Source organism: Calonectris borealis, chromosome 1, assembly GCF_964195595.1.
Source record: "Calonectris borealis chromosome 1, bCalBor7.hap1.2, whole genome shotgun sequence".
In the NCBI taxonomy this organism is placed as follows: Eukaryota; Metazoa; Chordata; class Aves; order Procellariiformes; family Procellariidae; genus Calonectris; species Calonectris borealis.
The window spans coordinates 70,250,906-70,272,374 of NC_134312.1; the positions used below are offsets into that span (position 1 = coordinate 70,250,906).

General features: G+C 44.5%; 1 protein-coding gene across 1 annotated transcript in view; it reads left to right on the forward strand.

The window, feature by feature from the left end:
* Positions 1–19,693, forward strand: part of BPGM (bisphosphoglycerate mutase) — a 41,679-nt gene extending 21,986 nt beyond the window's left edge. The window contains exons 5-6 of the transcript XR_012675210.1: positions 2,355–5,728; positions 10,892–19,693. The gene's annotated coding sequence lies outside the window, so the exon portion shown is untranslated. The remainder of the gene's footprint in view (positions 1–2,354; positions 5,729–10,891) is intronic.
* Positions 19,694–21,469: the final 1,776 nt, after the last annotated feature.

The window sequence follows — 21,469 nt, forward strand, 5'->3', positions numbered from 1 at the left end:
AATACCAAACCAATCCAGCTCTGCCTCCGCAGGTTTGCAGTCACTCTGTTTCAGAGCTGCCAGTTCTCAAAGTTCATAATAAATGGCACTTCTCAATTGCCTTGTCTGTCTTCTGTGCTGGCCACAACCTCTCCTCAGCCTTAAATTCCCATGGGCAGGAAAGAAAGCAGATATAATGACAAGAAAGTTCGGAGCTATAGTAGGAACGGACTCTAGCGATTCAAATGGAGGCTGCAGAAGGGTTTGGAGAGAAGCAAACTCCCCTTTGAGAGCTGTGCCAAACAGGTGTTGCTGCCTCTTGTGTTATGGTGGCCAAAGGTTCTGGGGGTGGGTGAATACAAAAGAGAACTTGACTTTAGCATCACACAGAGGGCAGGCTGGCTATGACAGGGCACTCCTCCCTCCTACTACCTTGTTAGCCAGCTCCCAGGCCTCCTTGGGGCTACTCTAGCCGAATTTAGCAGCCATGTTGTATCCATACTCTACAGAAGGAAGGGGGAGAGAGGAGAGAGGCTCCCTGTTCTTGCTCTTCATGTTATGCTGACAGAGCAGGGGAGGGCAGCAGATACCAGACTATGGATGTTGCTATGCTGTGAAGTCAAGCTTAGTGCAATGAAGTGGCCTGAAGATAACTTTTGATTGCTGTTTTTGAAAGGAGGGGGCATTGACTCACAGCTCAGTCAGAGATGGCAACACAGATGCTGCAATTACTCTATCATGCTCCAGAAAGCAGTTGTGGCTCTAATGGGACCCCTGGCATTAGAAGTGCTGTGTCTGCAAGCATATGCTTCATTAATACGGTTGTGTTTTTCCTCAGGTCTCTTCCAGCTCCCCCTCAGCATGGCATGTAATCTTGAGCCATGTCCCCACCTTCCGTCTGGCACTTGCATGAAAGAAAAGTACTAGTACATATTAATTAGGTAAGAGAAATTCTCTTTTCTAGAAGAGCAGTGTGAGCCTAGTGACAGCAAATGCTCAAGTTTTGGTTGCTGTTGGCCTTGGAGGAGCCAAGCAGTACTTTGCTGCCAGGTTGGTCATTTCTAGCCATTAGGAACAAGCAGCACAACTAAGTATCATGGAGGACCCTGATGCTGCCAGAGCTGTTTAGTGGAAGTGTCTGTCTCTTTCAATTAAAGACATATTTCCTCCTTGTTCCTGGTGCTAACTTAGCAGAAGTGCTGGGAAGGAGGAATGTGCATTTGCTATTAATCCCATAATCTAAATTGGGGATGCTTTGCTGAGGAGTTAACTACCTAGTGAATCCTACTTTCCTGACAGATGCTTGTCAGGCTCTCAGTATCTCTAGTGTACTATGGTTGAAGCTGAACTAGTTCTCTGGTTCGGATCTGTGGCTCTCCAGCTGTTCCTAAACTCTGCTGATTGTGCTTTCCAGGATCTGTACAGAAGGCCAACCTGTACTGGCTAAGCTAGGAGTGAGCAAGCAGGCATAAAGATCCATAACTATCCCTAAAGACAAAGCAATTGCTTTTAGACAGATTGCAACTGTAGATGGACTTGCAGAAATGCAAGTGGACAACAGGTGGAGCAAGTGCATTGTGGTAAGTATGTGTGGGGAAAACGGGAACAATTTTACACTCCTGTGTGCAAATAGGCATAGCAAGGCCTAGTCAACCTCTCCTGAAAGGCAGCATGTTTTATCTCCGCCAGCTCTGCTCTATAGTTTAACAAATGGTGAAGGCGATTTAGTTCTGGTGTGGAATAAATTGCAATCATCATCTAGGTCACTTGTACAGACTGGTGATTAGTCCTATTTTTGACGGCTTCTCTAGGCTAGATAAATTCAATAGGACAAGATTGGCTATTTGCAGACAGATATTTAGTCTGCAAAAAAAACCCCAAAAAGCCCACAATCCTGGTCAGTACATTAATAACTCTGTGTGTCGGGAAAGGTGGGGGGGAAGTCAGTGTTGCATGGAAAAGGAGCTCACCAATGAGCAGATGCCAAATAAATTTTAAAAAATAATAAAAATTGGAGGGGGCCTTGGGTTTCAGGGATCTGATTTCAGTTACTCTTGTACTAATTTTTCCAAAAGTCTGTATATTCTTCTCCCTCCCCTGTCAGAAGTTGTGGAAATTTATAAGCCTTTTACATGCTTTCAAATCGAGCTTTAAGGTAGGCAGTCCAGATGCTCCCTTACACATATCTTGAAAAATGTTGACTGATGTGACTTATCCAAGCAGAGTGAGTCTGTAGGAGTAGCTGATAGAAAAAGACCCCAGCAAAGCAAATTCCCAGATGAAAGCCTTAGGAGACCTACTGAAATGAAAAGTACTTTCTTTCAATACTGGAAATCTTATGTTCTTTGTTTTCTCTTCCATGTGGTTGGCTCAAGTGATTTCTGCAGCCAGCAGCTAGGAATACCTTCCATGAAGCTGTAAATCCTTCACACGGGCTGCCGATAAGAGATTTCTGAGAAGATCTGTAAACTATTATTTCATGACCTCATCTCAGTATTGGGGATAACTGAGGTACCTACACAGTGATTATTAGTAATGTAACGTCAAATATTCCTTGTCATTTTAAATCTGCATGCCTTCTCTTATTTACAGGTAAACTTTATTTGTTTCTCAGAGTCCCTGCTACATTTCGTAATTTTAATTCTCCCTGATGCCAGACTGGGCTTGATCTGATCCCAATCATGTGCTGGCTTATATAGTAGATGAACTACGTTTTAATATTAAGTAACATACACTGGCAATATCGGATGCAGGCAGAAGCTATGCAAATAATGACTGCAAATACACATGGTTATTTTTATGCATATATAAATGGATAAATTGTTTTTTATTTTTCTTTTCTCTAACTTTTCTAAAAAAATTGTAACTATTTTATATTCTTATCAGTCCTATGCTCTGAATGTCCTTGTTCATGTTGCAGTGTTAAGTAGGTTTCATATTAGTATTTAAGTCTGAATTCCCTATTCTAAAGTGCAGTATGTAAAGTAGAAAGTGAGATTACCACATCAGCACTTCTGATTTATAAGCTTGGTTCATTTTGCTCAAGTTTGGAATTTGCCTATAAAACGCTAACATGTTTTGGTGGCAAAGTTTGTATTTTAGCTGAAGAAAAGTACAAATACATTTTGCACTTGAGGTTGGGCAGAGTTTCTGTTTAATAGATCTTAGAACTGGAATTTCAGGCACATCAAGTATCCTCTTAATTTTTTACCTTCCCAAAAGTATCAGAATGTATGATTGTGAGGGTTTGATTTGTTAAGAAAGATGATTGAAAAATAATTTTGAGGTTTCCCTCGGGAATTAACTAGAATATGTGATTTATCAATGCGATTTTTCTGCAGCACAGGAATTCTGCATTTTGATTTTTCTTAAACTATGGACTCAGTAAGCTATGGCTCTAAGTGTAACAAGTTAATTAAATTCTGTAAGCAAATGGTTATTCATTAGGAGGATAGACTAGGGATTTCGGTACTTCATTCAAAGTTAGGAGTTGTGGATTCAGTTTTGCCATAGGCACCTCATCACAGGCAGGTCACTTATTTTTCCCACCTGTGAAATGGGGACCTCAGAACTTCGTGGCCTCATATGGCTGTGCCACTTTCATTAGGAGCTGAGATGCTCCAATATGACAAGAGGACTTGTTCAATAGGATGTGGAAGTTCCAGCACAGGGTTTGCTTCAACAATGTGGCTCTTGTTTCAGTGCCTAAATGTGAGTGAAGATCCTTTTGAAAATCTTTGTGCACTTTTGAGAGCACTTGCCTACAAGTGTTTAGTAATGTCAGTGTTAAGATTAAAAAAAAAGCCTGAGAACTTAACAGTTTGGGGCAGAAGTCTTCTGTCATTTCCATGACTAAATAGATGGGCCTGCCAGCATCTCTCTTCTTTATGATGGTTCACAAAGGTGTTGGTAAAATCAAAACTTTGTTAACATTTAGTATAATAGAGGGGTTTTTAGGCATATGCTTGAACTGCCAATATGAACAGGGTTCTCCCTGATGGGAGGAGTATTGTTGCCCTTCTTTTGGCTTTCAGTTCTCCTGGCAATGCTCTTGCAGTGATTATTGATGTGGAAGAAATCTCAGTGATTCACTCCCACTTCTGCAAAGGGCAGCCTTGCAGTTGTGTTGTCAGCAGTCTTACTTGAGCAGACAGTGTACTAAGCAGTGATAGCTGTATTGCAAATACGTAGTAGGGCAGATTCCCCTAGCTGTGTACCATCTTTGTACTGTCTTCACACCTCAGGCTGGGCTATTAGTAAAGATGCTCATGAAAAAATAAGTATTTGTGGTGTATAAAGAAAATATATTACTCTGGGGAAAAATGTAAATACAGTTATTTCTGAAAATGAAGCGTATGGCCTTCAATATCAATGTTTTAATAAAATTGTTACAAGTATAACTATAACAATGTTTAAGATTTTTCTGGGTGTCCAAGTGTTTAATTTAGTGCCACTGTAACTTGCAGTATCTCTTATGGGCATGATTTTCATTTCTTGTACAAAGGACAGTAAGAAACTGGTGCCTGCAATTATTCTTTTCTCTCTTCCCAATTCCAATTTAACAGGAAAAAAAAAAAGTGTTCCGCTAAGCTTAATACTTAATTGTCTTCAGAAATACACATAATTCAATTTGACTTCAAGAGCCGTAAGATCATAGAATTGTAGAACAGCCCAGGTTGGAAGGGACCTCAAAAGATCATCTGGTCCAACTTTTCGTGGGAAAGGGAGCCTACATGAGACTATCTAGCACCCTGTGCAATTGCATCTTGAAAACCTCCCGCGATAGGGACTCCACATGTCCCTGGGAATATTGTTCCAGTGATTGAGATGAAACTACTCCTGGTGCAACTTGCACCCATTGCCCCTTGTCCTGTCGACGTGGCTCCTCGTGAAGTCGGAGCCTCAGTCGTCTTTGTAGCTGCCCTTTTAAGTACTGTGGAATACTGTGATGAAGTTCCCCCTGAGCCTTCCCTTCTTCAGGGAGAAAAGACCCAACTCCTTCAGTCTTTACTAATATGGGAGATTCTCCAGCCCTTTGATCACCTTCGTGGCCCCCCTTTTGGACCCTCTCCAGTCTGTCTGCATCTTTCTTGAATTGTGAGGACTAGACAGACACAGCACTCCAGATCAGGCCTGACAAGCGCTGAGTAGAGTGTGGTGATTGAATCTCTATCTCTGCTAGTAATGCCCTTGTGGATGCAGTCCAGAATCCGATTGGCCTTTCTTGCTGCAGCAGCACACTGCTGACTCATGTTCGGCTTATTGCCCACCAGTACCTTCAGGTCCCTTTCGACGAGGCTGCTGCCCAGCCGCAGAGATCCTAGCCTGTACTGGGCTCTTCGGTTATGTCGTACCAGGTGCAGGACTTTGCACTTGTCTTTGTTAAACTTCATACAGTTCTTGCTAGTCCACTCTTCCAGCCTGTCCAGGTCTCTCTGTGAGATGGCTCTCCCTTCTGACGTGTCTACCTGTTTGATGACATCAGCAAACTTGGTGAGGGTGCTTTCAGTTGCATTGTCCAGATCATTTATGAAGATGTTGAACAGCGTGGGGCCCAGTATCAATCCCTGGGGGACTCTACTTGTGACAGGCTGCCAGTCTGAGCAAAAACCATTGATCATCACCCTCTGAGTGTGGCCTGTGAGCCAATTTCCTACCTATCTTGCAGACCACCTATCCAAGCTGTATCTTGCCAGGTTGTCCAGGAGAAGGCGGTGGGAACCGTGTTGAATGCTTTGCTGAAGACCAGGTAAACCACGGCCACTGCTCAAGATCTAAGTCCAGATTCTAACCTGGCTTTAAGTATTCCAGAAAGCGCCACTGATTCTTTTAATAGATACATCAAGCTGCTTTGAAATGACAAAGTCTTATGCCTCAAGAAAGACTTAGAACAAAAAGAACAACTAATTATCCTGTAAAGCTATTTTATATACATCCTCAGTACCTCCTGTTACAGCTAGTCTTCTGCTATTGACTAATTTTAATCTGAAATTGTATGCGCTGGAATTAGGCCTACAACATGCAAGTTCTCCCTGTGGTGCAAATCTACAGGAGGGGGCAAGCCAGGTAGCAGTGGAAATTACTGTATAAGTTCCATCCCAGGTTTAAGTGGACCATTTTGCTTGTTAGCATAGTAGCAAAAGGTAAATACCACCATTTTATGCTTGATAATGCGTGTCATTTGCCATATTCAATAAATCGGCAGTGGAGTGAAGTTGTTAGGGTTTTCCAGATGAGGAGGTACCCCCGAAGTACTTTATCTCCTGTCTTCCTCTAGTTCCTTATTTAGCTTCTCCGCCCTTCCCTTCTGCCACCTTAGAACTTAAATTCCAGAGGAGCTTGGATTTTGACGTTGATTTCTCAGCTTGGAAAGCATTAATCAGATTTGGTCAGAATCACCTGAAATACTGACATCTTTGTTCAGAGCAGGACATAAATGAAAAAACAACACCAGCAAGTGCCAAAACCATTTCCACAGAAGCTGCTGTCTATGCAATAAAGAAACAAATACCAGTTTGCTGAAAACTCCCACGGTTCTCCACGTTTATTTGAGGAGAAGAGTTACCACCTGGCTCTCGGTGATCTCTTTGGCTACTGTGTTTCTCGCATCTTCGCAGGCTTGTGGTTCTGCCCCATCCCCTCATGTGGCCCTGCCCTGAACTTCTACATCCAGCCACACAGTACCTTCTCCATCAGGTCCCATGCAGCATACCTCCACGACACCTTCCTCAACAGTGTGCCCCACTAGTTTCAGAGCTGCTTATAAGAGGTGCTTAGATGGGAGGGGACAAGGTGGAGTGTGGAATGGGTCTGAGAGGGAGATGTATCCAAAAAAGCCTGAGAAATGCTGTGCTGAGGTATGGATTTCCAGCTGGATCACGTTTTATATTTTACAGTCCTGTCTGCATTCCTGTGATGCACAGGGGAAAATGAGGATTTTTATATTTTAACTAGAAAAAGCCACACACATGAAACATTAAGTGACCCATTTTCCTCATAATAATTTTTCTCTGCTTGTTTTGTTCTTCTGTTACTGCAGTGAAACTCTCCCCCCCACAAGCGGCCGCTCATGCACAGCAGTTTTTCGTAGCTGACGGTGGAACTACTTGCATAGCGAGACCAATTGGATGCAGTAGGAGGGTGCTATGACCTTGCAGTGCGTTTCTGTTGTGCGTGGGCTCAGCAGTGCTACATGACAAACGATTTTTTACTGCTATGCCTTGCCAAACACTTTGTGCCTCCACCACCGCTGGTGAGATTTGTGGTTGTTCATCACCTCATGGATCAGGTCTTTTGTTAATGATGTCCCTAAAAAAAGTGTCATACTTACTTACAGGCACCACTTGATGTTAATTCCTTCAGGGTCCAAGGGTAGTGTGCCAGGAATGAAGAAGAATTGGTTAACGAAGGGAAAAATCGATTACAGAAATATTAGTGGTGCTATATTAGATATGCCTGTACTCCCAAAAGGGTAAGCTAAGGGCTGTCAAAACACTGTGCAATCTATTTTCCAGTTTTGTGTAGCTTTGCATTTGGTTTTCATGGAGTTGAGAACAAAGGCTTCACAAACCCTGGTTGGTTGGTCTTGGTTCAAAAGGTGCTTAATAGGTTTGCCTCCAGTGTCCCTATTTTTAAGCGTTGCACACAACGATTTCCACTGTACTCAGCATTTCTGAAAAACCAGGTCACTTGAAGAGTTGTCTAACTGGATGCAGAGAGTGTGACTACGTGATCTTGTGCAGCTCTCCGAGACAGCGTGGGGGAGAAGGATGAGGCGAGGAGGCAGGTCCAGTTGCTAGACAAGTGCTTAGCCCTCATGTGTTGAATGTGTCCACTGATGACAACAGAACTCCTGATTGAAAACACAATAGTGGATTTAGCTCTTTGCACTCCCGTTCTGCTGTGTTCATCTCTGTTATTATAGCTTGGGATCCTGATCCTTGTTTTCCTTTGCAGTAAATGGTGGAAGTCCCGCTGACTGCAGAGGGACTGCCTCTCCACACTCTTTTTCCCCTGGATGCAGAAATAAAGCAGCAGACTTTGAAATGCAACCTTCATTATCTTGTCAGGATGTTTCTTTCTGGATTCCTGGGAGGGCTCTTAAAGACAGCAGGCCCCGATGGACAGACAGGAAGAGGGCTAGACATTGCAAAGCATGAATAATCCTAAATTCTAGCCTGCTAGTTCACCTAATGGAGCTCTGAGTAATAAAATGAGGTTTCTGAGAAAGCTTGAGATTTCTACTCCACCTTCTGTTTACAACAGTTTTGTGCATTTTGCTTTTGTGTGTGCTTCAAAGATTCATTTGTTTTTAAAATGGAGTTCCCTGTCCCTTCACCCACATGCATGTGGCCCCAGCACCCAAATTGCCACCGTAGCCTTTGCTTGCTTTGTGAGAGCTGCCCCATCATCATGTCAACAGCTATCCAGTCTGCAGTCGTACTGCTACTCAGAGTGAGCAAAAAGAGGTTTTGTATGGGCCCCTGTAAATGAGTGGATAGCACAAAGAATCATAGAATCATAGAATCATACAGGTTGGAAAAGACCTCTAAGATCATCGTGTCCAACCGTCAACCCAACACCACCATGCCCACTACACCATGTCCCTAAGGGCCTCATCTGCACGTCTTTTAAATACCTCCAGGGATGGTGACTCCACCACTTCCCTGGGCAGCCTGTTCCAAGGCCTGACCACTCTTTCAGTAAAGAAATTTTTCCTAATGTTCGATCTAAACCTCCCTTGGTGCAACTTGAGGCCATTTCCTCTTGTCCTATCACTAGTTACTTGGCAGAAGAGACCAACCCCCACCTCGCTACAACCTCCTTTCAGGTAGTTGTAGAGCGCGATGAGGTCTCCCCTCAGCCTCCTCTTCTCCAGGCTAAACAACCCCAGTTCCCTCAGCCGCTCCTCATAAGACTTGTGCTCCAGGCCCTTCACCAGCTTCGTTGCCCTCCTCTGGACACGCTCCAGCACCTCCATGTCCTTCTTGTAGTGAGGGGCCCAAAACTGAACACAGTATTCGAGGTGCGGCCTCACCAGTGCCGAGTACAGGGGCACGATCACCTCCCTGCTCCTGCTGGCCACACTATTTCTGATACAGGCCAGGACGCCATTGGCCTTCTTGGCCACCTGGGCACACTGACGGCTCGTGTTCAGCCGGCTGTCAATCAGCACCCCCAGGTCCTTTTCCTCTGGGCAGCTTTCCAGCCACTCTTCCCCAAGCCTGTAACGTTGCCTGGGGTTGTTGTGGCCGAAGTGCAGGACCTGGCACTTGGCCTTGTTGAACCTCATACAGTTGGCCTCGGCCCATGGATCCAGCCTGTCCAGGTCCCTCTGCAGAGCCTTCCTACCCTCGAGCAGATCAACACTCCCGCCCAACTTGGTGTCGTCTGCAAACTTACTGAGGGAGCACTCGATCCCCTCGTCCAGATCATTGATGAAGATATTGAACAGGACCGGCCCCAGTACTGAGCCCTGGGGAACACCGCTCGTGACCGGCCGCCAACTGGATTTAACTCCGTTCACCACAACTCTCTGGGCTCGGCCGTCCAGCCAGTTTTTTACCCAGCGAAGAGTGCACCTGTCTAGGCCGTGAGCCGCCAGCTTCTCTAGGAGAATGCTGTGGGAGACAGTGTCAAAGGCTTTACTGAAGTCCAAGTAGACCACATCCACTGCCTTTCCCTCATCCACTAGGCGGGTCAAGAAACAGCTTTGTGGTGTACTGAGCAGGATGGGAGAGTGGAGGGAGCCAATGTCCACCTTTCCCACCTCTGCTACCAAAATCACAGTCTCCCCGCTGCAGCAGCGTGGGCCCCAGTTCTGGCAGTAGAGATCCCTGTGGACAGACCCCTCCCATTGCTTGCAGCACTCTGGCGTGGAGCACTGTTTGTTTGTTTGCATAGTTATAATCTGTGGGCAGTGATCCTTTCCAGGAGGACTTCTTCTGAGGCAGGATTTGCAGGGGGCAACACAAACTGCCCCTAGGAAAAAACAGGAGCTGTGACGAAGAAATCCATATATATTTACTGTATTTGTGCCCCTTCTTGTTCTTACTACAAGAACTATTATAAGCATTTACAATGTAAAAATCGTAGAGAGAGTAAAGCTCAGAATTTGAGCAATTTATGTTGTATTTGGTAGAATCATGCCGTAGGTGCCAGCCAGTGTCTCTTCAAGAGTTCATTCGTACAAGTAAATGAATGTCCGAAAACAGCCTGCAATAGGCCAGTCTGACCACTTCCAGCTCTGCCACAGGCATTAAGATCATTCTCACAGGTCTTCGTAATGCTGTTGCAAATGGCCAGGGACTTTTTCAAGTTAGATTTAAACAACCATGATACAAAGTTAGATCTGGAGGAAGAATTCCTGCCTGTTGTGATGCAGCACTTCAGGAGCGTGTTCCTGATAACGCTGTTTTCTTTACCAAGGGGGACTGATGGGACAGGCTTTACCTCACCTCCTTGTACATGTCTGCAGTATAAATATCCCCACTTGAGCAAGGATTTCCCTTGGCTTCTTGGTTTGACAAGAGAGAGTAACAGCCTTTTTAGGATGTGAGTCATCGGACTTATTTTAGACATTTCATTTCGGTGAGATTAATGGTGGCTTCCCACTATTTGCTTCTCTCCAGTGACTCGGGGAGCTCCAGTGTGACTAGATCAGATTTAGCATGTGTTTTACAGAAGCCTGTATCTGCACAGAGGCATCACCCTGCCTGATTAGACCTAGTTTCTTAGCTGCAGAGTTGATTTTGATAGGTGATACACATAACTTGCAAATAAAACCATGGATGGGTACATTTACGCCCTATTTTGTCATCTGCGCCAAAGTTGGATTTTGCTGTCCATAAAGATGATGACCCAGCAAACTTGGTCCCATGTATGGCTAGAGCTTCTCGTCCACCCTATCCAGCGCCATGGGGCCGGCTTCCAGCAAGCCTTGCAGGTTCATACACTGCCCAAAAACACCCTGAGGAGATGTCTGCAGACTGCCGTTCTGCACTTGCTCCTCAGCTGCAGCGCAGGCAAACCCACGGTGTCAAAAGTCATCTTGAGGACGTGATACTCCTCGTGGTGTCAGGCCATGATTGCACAAGTCGGAAGAATTACATTAGGGTAAGTACAGTGTGACTCAGGAGAGAAACAGATCCACATTTTTTCTTAGAAAGTCAAATGCTTTACAGCAGGACTTCAGTTTTCATCTGCTGCAGTCTCCAGCAGGTCCTGCTGGGGAGACGGGTCAAGGCGGAGGGAAGTGGGCTCTTTTCTCTTATTATTGGAGTGTTAAATATTTTACAGAATCCTGGTGTTGAAAGCTGCAATCTGAATGGTTGAGAAAAAGTTCAGACCTGCATACTTAGCTTCCAGAAAATGCCCACATGAATTTCTCTGATTAAAGTGGAGCAACCACAAGGGAAATTCTCAGGACAGACAATTTCAAATTCTAAATAGAAATGTAACAGGAAATTAAAGTAAAAAGGAAAGACCTATGACCAATATCCATAAAGAATCATTTGACCAGTGTCTAGATTTCAGCTGCATAACAAATGTAGGCAAACCACCAAGAAATATGTATTTGTTATGCTTTTTCAGTTATGTTTCTCAAGCTCAAACCACTTGAAGTAAATAAAACTGACTCAGGAAATTAGTGCATTAAGGTTTTCATTGATGTAATTGTAACTGTAAAACATATTTTACAGTATCAACGTCAGCATCCAATCATTGTTTTGCAGTCAGTATAATTGGATGCATCTGATAATTAAAGGCTCAATCCTGATCCCATTGATCCTTTTAGAACTGCTTCCTTTACGCTGCTGAGCCTGTCAGCGGCTGTTTGTATTTGGTGCGTATGTACAGGTAAGAGAGATTTCAAATGATGAAAGCTCCAGTCTTTCTGACAGCAATGTCTCAGTTGTCTCTTCAGTGATTTTGTTTTTGGTAGACGGTGGATACCTACCTGACATTAACGAACAACTGTTCACAAACTGTCCTGTGTCAATCCGTGACATGATTTTATGAGTAACTTCTTACAAGTTGGAGGTGAGTCTTCAGCTTTGGGCCTCTAATACTCTGGATCTTTTGAGTTCACAAAACCTGTATGGCAATGCTGCCACATGCACAGCATCACTAAATGGGACATCCAGTGACCTAAAAATACGATGGAAGGAGAAAATTATACTTAGCTCTATTTGTAAGACGAGAGAACAAATAATACAATTGCAAGCCTACATTCTATTAGGCTTTCTTCTCAGATTAATATTTCCAGACATTCAGTGCTAGAAGATTTTTGAAATGAAAATTCTCGTCTATAGTGAGTGAACACATATATAAATATACACTCTGTCTTATATATGACAGTATAACAGTAATTGTAATGGAAAATCATACATCCTGAGTACACTATTGTTACTCCATTAAAATTGCCTGTTTTGGTGTGTTTGCACATAGTAGCTTGATGTTCTTTTAAGTAAAAAAGACTTAACTTTCTTTAAAAAAAAAAAGCAAAGCTTTTTAACACTTTCCATCTCCCTACCCCAACAACCAGAGATGAATTGGATTTCTTAAAACTCAAAGGATTCTTTTTTTTTTCCCTCTAGACTAAGAGCAAACATGAAAAATGTCAAAGGAGGTAACAGATAATTATCTATTTATATGCATATATGTAACAGCGTACACATTATTACATTTTATATATAAGAAACTTCCAGTTAGGTAGCGCCGGTTTTCTAAGGGGCTGTACCTTGCCAGCCGTAGCAGTAATACCAGTTGCTTCCCCTCCTTGAGCATTATTCCATCACTTTTGGGGTGGAGAAGCAGGGAGCAGAGCTGGAGCTCTGCTGTTGTGAGAAACAGCTGGCAGAAGCCCCTTGAGCATTAGCACTTGCTTGCTTTGCCCTTGAGCTCAAATAACTGTCTTACTGGTCTTCCACGCAAGCTGAGAGTCCCATTTGTTTCTCCAACGTGGAGGGAGAGAGAAGACCCTTAAAAATTCTTGCATGCATTTTTTGCTGCTGCTGGTTACGGAGCTGTTGCTGTGCGCTTGAAGGGGCTGGGATGCTTCCAGGAGTGGTGGGTCCTGCATGTACATGGGAACAAGCTGAAGAGCACCTGCAGCAAGGTGGGAGGATTTATTTCTCGGTAGTTTTTCAATATAGCTAGATAAATATAAATAAAAAGCCACTGAGCATGTTGTTCTCTAAGTACCTCCTGGCCAGGAGGAGTGAGCTACATAAACACTTCTTTGAGCAGCAGAACAGAAGACGGACCGTTCTATAGGGAGTCAGTCGAATCTTGCTTGCTTAACGTCTTTTGCTAAGATTTGCTAAGATTTTCTCTGCTTTCTAAATATGTTGTAAGAATTCCTCTCCTGACTTAGTCTCTTTTCCGTTCTCCTCCCATGGAGTATTTACACAGGGGCTTGGGGGCTGCTTCATTCAAAGTTAGAGATTAAGATCACAGGTAATTAGGCCCAAATTGTGAATCCTTCACCCTTGCAGAAACTTAAGGGGGTTCAAAATGTATCAGAGACACAGGCACGGTGCATGACTGACAATCCTGTTTTCCACATAAAACAAGGCAAAAAATGAGTATGTGGAGATAAAAAGCATTTCTTCAAAGACCTAAGATATTGAATATATGTACCTCTTCCCCATATATGACCCTAAAGGCGTTATAAAGTTTGCCAGTGAGAATCCAAGCAAACATGAGTCAGAAACCTTGTCTCATTATGTGTACAGATACTTATTGAGATAAAAGAGATTGTAAAGCAGTTTGAGGTCTGCAAGCTGCCTGCTGCTGAAGAAAGAGCAATCCTCCTACCCTCTCCTGTGTGACTTGGAAGTCTCCCATCTAACCCCGCAACAAGCCTAGCAGTGCTTAGCTCTATAAAAAGCAGGCAGCAGCAAGCATATTTCAAAAAACCAGCATGTGCTACTATTGTGAAGAGTTGGTTAAGTTTTTTCCCCTTAGAGCGTTTCAGAAGACAAAAGTGTTTTTTCATGGATAAAAAAAACCGAAATGAGAAACCACAGCTTTGGGGTACAAATATTTTGTTTATAAAAACTGGAAATGATTTTGGGAAGTGGTTTTTAAAAATTCTTTTTTAATAGAAAATGGTTTTAAGAAAACAGGAGAAAACTCAGTTTTAAGTCTGGGCTTCTTTGTCCAAAAGGAAAACATTTTGTGAGGGGAAAAAAAGCGGGGGAAAAAAGCTTTTGTCATCTCCTACAAAAATACTTGGCATTTTTTTAACATTTCTGTGTCTTTGTTTGCATCTCACTCTGCCTTTTAATTGTCATAATTTAGCCTTCCCAAGATGCAATATTATTTATCAAGGAATTTTGTTAAATACGTCATACTCTCAAAGGAAGGTGGCAAAGAGGAAGGTTCTTGTTGCAAGACAGCATTCCTGGGGGCAAGTCACTCTGCTAAAGCTCTCTGCAAGGCAGATAAATATGTTATAGGAAGAGTTTAATCCCACAAAGAATGTTTGCAGTGAGTTGTCTTTTCCTTTCTTAAAAGTAGACATATACGTCATCTTGCCAAATCATTGTTCTCACGTCAACCGCTTTCCATGTTGAGAAACTGCATATCTCTCTGTAAAATTGCAGCTCCCCAAAGACAGCTGAAAGTTCAGGATGGCTCTGGGTTATGGGGTGGAATAAGTTGCTGCTTCTACACATGGATATGGTTGGGGAGGAAGGTGACTTTTTCTCCTTATGTTTCACCAAAGAGTCACTCTAATTCTGGGTTGTCAAATACTGGGGAGAAACGATCCTCAGTGTATGATTTATTTTTAACATGAGACAGTCTCTGTAGGCATTTATAGCTTTCTGTGCTAGTAGATTTGATTACTCTTTGTCCTGTCATTTCTTTTAGTGGCAGACACAGGCAGCAGAAGTTGGCAACAGGGCCAATAATTAAGGTTGCCTAACATTTAAAAAAAATCATCAGGCTTCATCTAGATCCTATTTTCACTTGCTAATATTTTTGTTAAACTTCAGCCCTGCAGAATGATATTTTCCGCACCAGACTTTTTCCTCATCATGGAGTGTCAAAAGCCAAATCACAAAGGGTTTGCTGAGTCTCCAGTTAAGAAATAAACTATTTTTGCCGCTGTGAAGTCTCAGGAAGAAGGAGGAGAGGATGCAGTTTGCCCTGAAAGTGGGGGGACTGGGAGGGAGGTGGCAGCAGGGACAGCAGACCGGCGACAATTAATGGCGGAGAGGGAGGTGACAACTGAACTGCAACTGAGGCAGAGAAAGTGGGGCTAGAGGAGCTGGCACAGATCCTGAGGCTCGGCATTTCTTTTCTGTTGGCCAACAAATGCCTCCAAAGTGGGTTTTGTCCTTCCCTTGGATGTGATCCATGTTGCCTGCCTTCTGTTGGCGCAGAGCCTAGCAGTCCCAGGTGTGCCACAACACTGAGGGCTTTCGCAAGACATGGCCTATGGTGTCTGTGTTGGGTCTTATGGGCAGCTTGAATGGAGATGCCTGTAAATCCCATGCATCCCTGTGACAGGTGATATTGGGGCCTGCAGCAGTCATTTATCAGCTCTCCATGGGCACAGGAAGCTGATACGGGAGGTATGTGATCATGAGCGAGCTCTGAAGCCCGGTGTCTTCTTGTAGATATCCATGCATATAAAACACAGGGCACATGCCTCCCCTTGCAGAGCAGACAGGTTGCTTCAGAGCCAGCGCTCTGACGGTGTCTTTGACAGTAGGTGACATGGGCAAGCAATTTGTTCTTGGATGTAGCCTTGGGACTGCTCTCATGCAGCAGTGTAGATGCATCTTCAGAGGATAAGGGGCAGCTACTTTGTTAGCTTGTGTGGTGTGTGTCTTTGTGTGTTGGTTTTGGCTGGGATAGAGTTAATTTTCTTCACAGTAGCTGGTAAGGGGCTATGTTTTGGATTTGCGCTGGAAACAGTGTTGATAACACAGGGGTATTTTAGTTATTGTTGAGCAGGGCTTACACAGAGTCAAGGCCTTTTCTGCTCCTCACACAGCCCTGCCAGCAAGTAGGCTGGGGGTGCACAAGAGGTTGGGAGAGGACACAGCTGGGACAGCTGACCCCAACTGACCAAAGGGATATTCCATACCATATGACATCATGCTCAGCAATAAAGCTGAGGAGGAGGTTGGCAGGGGGGGCAGCTACTCAGGGACTGGCTGGGCATCGGTTGGTTGGTGGTGAGCAATTGTTTTCATTTGCATCACTTGTCTTTCTTGGGTTTTAGTTCTCTCTTTTTTTTTTTGTATTTTTCTTTTCATTACAATTTTTAAAAATTATTATTATTATTATTTTATTATATTTCAATTATTAAACTGTTTTTATCTCAACCCACGAGTTTTCTCACTTTTACCCTTCTGATTCTCTCCCCCCATCCCGCTGACGGGGCAGTAAGTGAGTGGCTGTGTGGTGTTTAGTTGCTGGCTGGGGTTAAACCACGACAGTCCTTTTTGGTGCCCAATGTGGGGCTCAAAGGGTAATAACAGATTGACCAGAGCATATTAGAGGGGATTTACATCTGTTAACAGTTGTGGGTCATGGTATTGATTCATCTGTTCTCGATATTAGTTTATCTGATCTGTGCCATGCTTTTTCTTTGCTATACATGTTAAAGACTGGTGTTGGCTTTTGCAGTTTGCTGTGCTCTGTAGTGATTAGTGATGTTTTGCCTGGGAGATCTGCTACTAAAACACTGACCTTGAGCTTAATCTGGTATTTGTGCTCTGTACTGAAACCAATGCAGTACTTCGTGTACCATCTCATGGAGACAATTAACAAATGTACTTCTTCCTCTGAGAGGTTTTTTGTGGAGGAAGTACAGAATGGCACCTTCACCACCTTCTTCTGTGATGTTTTCTCCCTCGTTACAATAACTTTTCAGTATCTTGAAGATCCTTGGGTAGTTAAAATACTTCCATTGGTATTTCTCAGGAATATCACTTTGGTTTTGTCTAAGGTTAACAAGCAATTTAGGAATATGACCCAGGCTCTGTGACAGTATGGTCATGGCAGGCAAGGCATGTGGAAGAATACAGGCAGGTATCTAGAGAACTTCTCACCTCCAACGGTCTGGCACTTCATTCCTGAACAACTGCAGGATCCCGATGAAGTGATAGAATGTTTGAAAAAAAATGCCGTGGCTATTCCAAAGAGGCACAATTTACTGTGCTGGGCCCTGGCCAGCACCTACCAAATCTGCTCGATATTATGCAGCACCCTCAAGGAGAAGAGTGGGTCTCTGGATCTGAACACATACCAACAGACACACTATGGCTAAACCAGACACCCTATCAGTTGCCCCTATAACTAAAAAGAAACAATGGAAGCAGAAGTATAAGGAAAAACATATAATGAAGAAATTCTTCACTATGAGGGTGGTGAGGCACTGGAACAGGTTGCCCAGAGAAGTTGTGGATGCCCCATCCCTAGAAGTGTTCAAGGCCAGGTTGGATGGGGCTTTGAGCAACCTGGTCTAGTGGAAGGTGTCCCTGCCCATAGCAGGGGGTTGGAACTACATGATCTTTAAGGTCCCTTCCAACCCAAACCATTCTACGATTCTATGATAAGTCAACTTGTTTAGTAAGAGATGAAGAAGCTTCTCCTAAGAGGAAGCAGGAGAAAGAATCAGAAGAGGCAGCCTGTTCTGCAGCAGAGCAGTCACAAGAACAGGAGGAGGAAGAGACTGAAATCATAAATGAGACAGAAACCACCCGATCCCTATCCCTAAGTGAGCTGCGAGATATGCAAGAAGATTTTAGCCATCAACCAGGTGAGCTAATTCTCAGCTGGTTACTGCGATGCTGGGATATTGGGGCCAGTAGTCAGGAATTAGAGGGTAAGGAAGACTGGCAGCTGGGATATCCTTGCTAAGGACAAGGCCATTGACAAAGGGATTGGAAAAAGGGTAGGAGTCCCTCAGTCTTTGGCGGCGACTCCTCTCAAGTGTGAAGGACAAATATCCCTTCAAGGAAGAACTTGCAAATTCCTGAAGCAAATGGACCACCATTGAGGAAGTTATCCATTATCTGAGGGAATTAGCCATGGTGGAGGTGATCTATAACAACTTGGATGATGACCATGTATCCAAAGACCCAGATGAAATCCGGTGCATGCGGTCCATGTGGCAAAAGTTTATACGAAATGGACTGACGTCATACGCCAACGCCCTGGCGATAATGAGCTGGACAGACACAGAGGCACCAACTATAGATGGACTGGCCAGACAACTCCAAGAATATGAAGATAGTCTTGCTTCCTCCATGCAGGCCTGTGTCTCGGCTGTGAAGGAACTGACCCAAAAATTGTCCGAGCAATCCAAGAAGGATAGGTCTTCCTCACACACTCCAACCAACGTCTCAGCTATTAAGAGTCAGCCTTCTTCTGTTCAAGGGAGAGGGTACCAGTGGCACACACCACATGCAACCTGTGATTCTTCCTGTGTGACCAGGGGGAGGACATGAGGAAGTGGGATGGTGAACCTACCTGGAGACTAGAAGCTTGGGTACAGGAACTGCAAGGAAAAACAACATCCAAAAAGCATCCATCCAGGAAAATTACTGCTCCAGTGTCTGTTGGGCAGAGTAGGAGGGCTGATTGTACCTTTGACCCTGATGAAGGGACTTCTGTTTTGCAGTTACAAAAATCAAGTAATGAAGACTCCGACCAGGAATAGAGGGGCTCTGCCTTCAGCCAGGCAGAGGAAAGGGACAACCAGCTTTACTGAACTATGTGGGTTCGATGGCCTGACCCATCAGCCCCACGGGAGTATAAAGCTCTAGTGGACACTGGTGCACAGTGTACTCTAATACCATCAGATTACAAAGGGGCAGAATCCATCTGTATTTCTGGAGTGATGGGAGGATCCCAAGAACTGTCTGTGTTGGAGACTGAGGTAAGCCTAACTGGGAATGAGTGGCAAAAGCATCCTATTACTGGTCCAGAGGCTCCATGTATCCTTGGCATAGACTACCTCAGGAGAGGGTACTTCAAAGACCCAAAAGAGTACCGGTGGGCTTTTGGTACAGCTGCCTTGAATATGGAGAAGACTAAACAGCTGTCTAGCTTACTGGTCTCTCAGAGGATCCACCTGCAGTGGGGTTGCTGCGGGTTAAAGAACAGCAGGTGCCAATTGCTACCATGACAGAGCACTGGCGACAATATCACACCAATCGAGATGCTCCCTGGTTCCCATCCATAAGCTGATCCGGTGACTGGAGAACCAAGGAGTGATCACTAAGACTCATTCACCCTTTAATAGTCCCATATGGCCAGTGCAAAAGTCTAACGGAGAGTGGAGGCTAACAGTGCACTATGGTGGCCTGAACGAAGTCACACCGCCGCTGAGTGCTGCCGTACCAGACATGCTAGAACTTCAATATGAACTGGAGTCAAAGGCTGCCAAGTGGCACGCCACAACTGATATCACTAATGCATTCTCCTCAATCCTTTTGGCAGCAGAATGCAAGCCACAGTTTGCTTTCACGTGGAGGGGTATCCAGTACCCTTGGAATCGACTGTCCCAGGGGTGGAAACACAGCCCTACCATTTGCCATGGACTGATCCAGACTGCACTGGAACAGGGTGAGGCTCTGGAACACCTGCAATACATTGATGACATCGTTGTATGGGACAGCACAGCAGAAGTTTTTGAGAAAGGGAAGAAAATAGTTCAAATCCTTCTGAAGGCCAGTTTTGCCATAAAACAAAGGTCAAGGGACCTGCACAGGAGATCCAGTTTTTAGGAATAAAATGGCAAGACTGGCGTCATATCCCAGTGGATGTGATCAGTAAAATAACAGCCATGTCTCCACCAACTAACAAAAAGGAAACACAAGCTTTCTTGGGTGTCGTGGGTTTTTGGAGAATGCATATTCCAGGTTATAGTCTGATTGTAAGCCCTCTCTATCGAGTGACCTGGAAGAAGAATGACTTTGAATGGGGCCCTGAGCAGCAGCAAGCCTTTGAACAAATTAAACGGGAGATAGTGCATGCAGTAGCCCTTGGGCCAGTCTGGACAGGACAAGATGTGAAAAACGTGCTTTACACCTCAGCCAGGGATAACGGCCCTACCTGGAGCCTCTGGCAGAAAGCGCCTGGAGAGACTCGAGGTCGACCCTAGGGTTTTGGAGCTGGAGATATATAGGATCTGAAGCCCGTTACACTCCAACTGAAAAAGAGATATTAGCAGTATATGAAGGATTTTCAGCCTATTTAGAAGTAGTTGGAACTGAAGCACCGCTGCTTTTGGCACCTTGATTGCCTGTGCTGGGCTGGATGTTCAAAGGGAGGGTCCCCTCTACGCATCATGCAACCGATGCTACATGGAGTAAGTGCGTTGGACTGCTAACGCAATGGGCTCAAATGGGAAACCCCGACCGCTCAGGAATTCTGGAAGTGATCATGGACTGGCCAGAGGGCTGAAATTTTGGAGTGCCACCAGAGGAGGCGACTCGTGCTGTATAATAAATTACCAGAAAATGAGAAGCAATATGCCCTGGTCACAGATGGATCCTGTCACATTGTGGGAAAAGATTGCAGGTGGAAAGCTGCTGTGTGGAGCCTTACATGACAAGTCGCAGAAACTGCTGAAGGAGAAGGTGAATCGAGTCAGTTTGCAGAGGTGAAAGCCATCCAGTTGGCTTTGGATATTGCTGAAAGAGGAAAATGGCCAGTACTTTATCTCTATGCTGACTCATGGATGGTGGCAAATGCCCTGTGGGGGTGGTTACAGCAATGGAAGCAGATCTGGCAGGGCAGAGGTAAACCCATCTGGGCTGCTGCAAGATACTGCTGCCCAGGTAGAGAACCTGGTTGTAAAAGTACGTCATGTAGATGCTTGCGTATCCAAGAGTTGGGCCACTGAAGAACATCGAAACAATGAGCAGGTGGACCAGGCTGCTAAGATTGAAGTGGCTCAGGTGGACCTGGACTGGGAACATAAGGGTGAGCTATTTATAGCTCGGTGGGCCCATGACATATCAGGCCATCAAGGAAGAGATGCAACATATAGATGGGCTCGTGATAGAGGGGTGGACTTAACTATTGATGTCATTGCACAGGTTATCCATGAATGTAAAAGATGTGCCATAATCAAACAAGCCAAGCAGCTAAAGCCTTTTTGGTATAGAGGACGATGGTTGAAATATCAATATGGGGAGGCCTGGCAGATTGATTATATCACACTACCACGAACCCGCCATGGCAAGCGCCATGTGCTTACAATGGTGGAAGCGACTACTGGATGGTTGGAAACATACCCTGTGACCCATGCCACCACCCAGAACACTATCCTGGGCCTTGGAAAGCAAATTTTATGGTGACACGGCACTCCAGAAAGAATTGAGTCAGACAACGGGACTCATTTCCGAAACAACTTCGTAAACATCTGGGCCAAGGAGCATGGCATTGAGTGGGTAAATCACATCTCCTGTCATGCACCAGCCTCTGGGAAAATTGAACGATACAACGGACTGTTAAA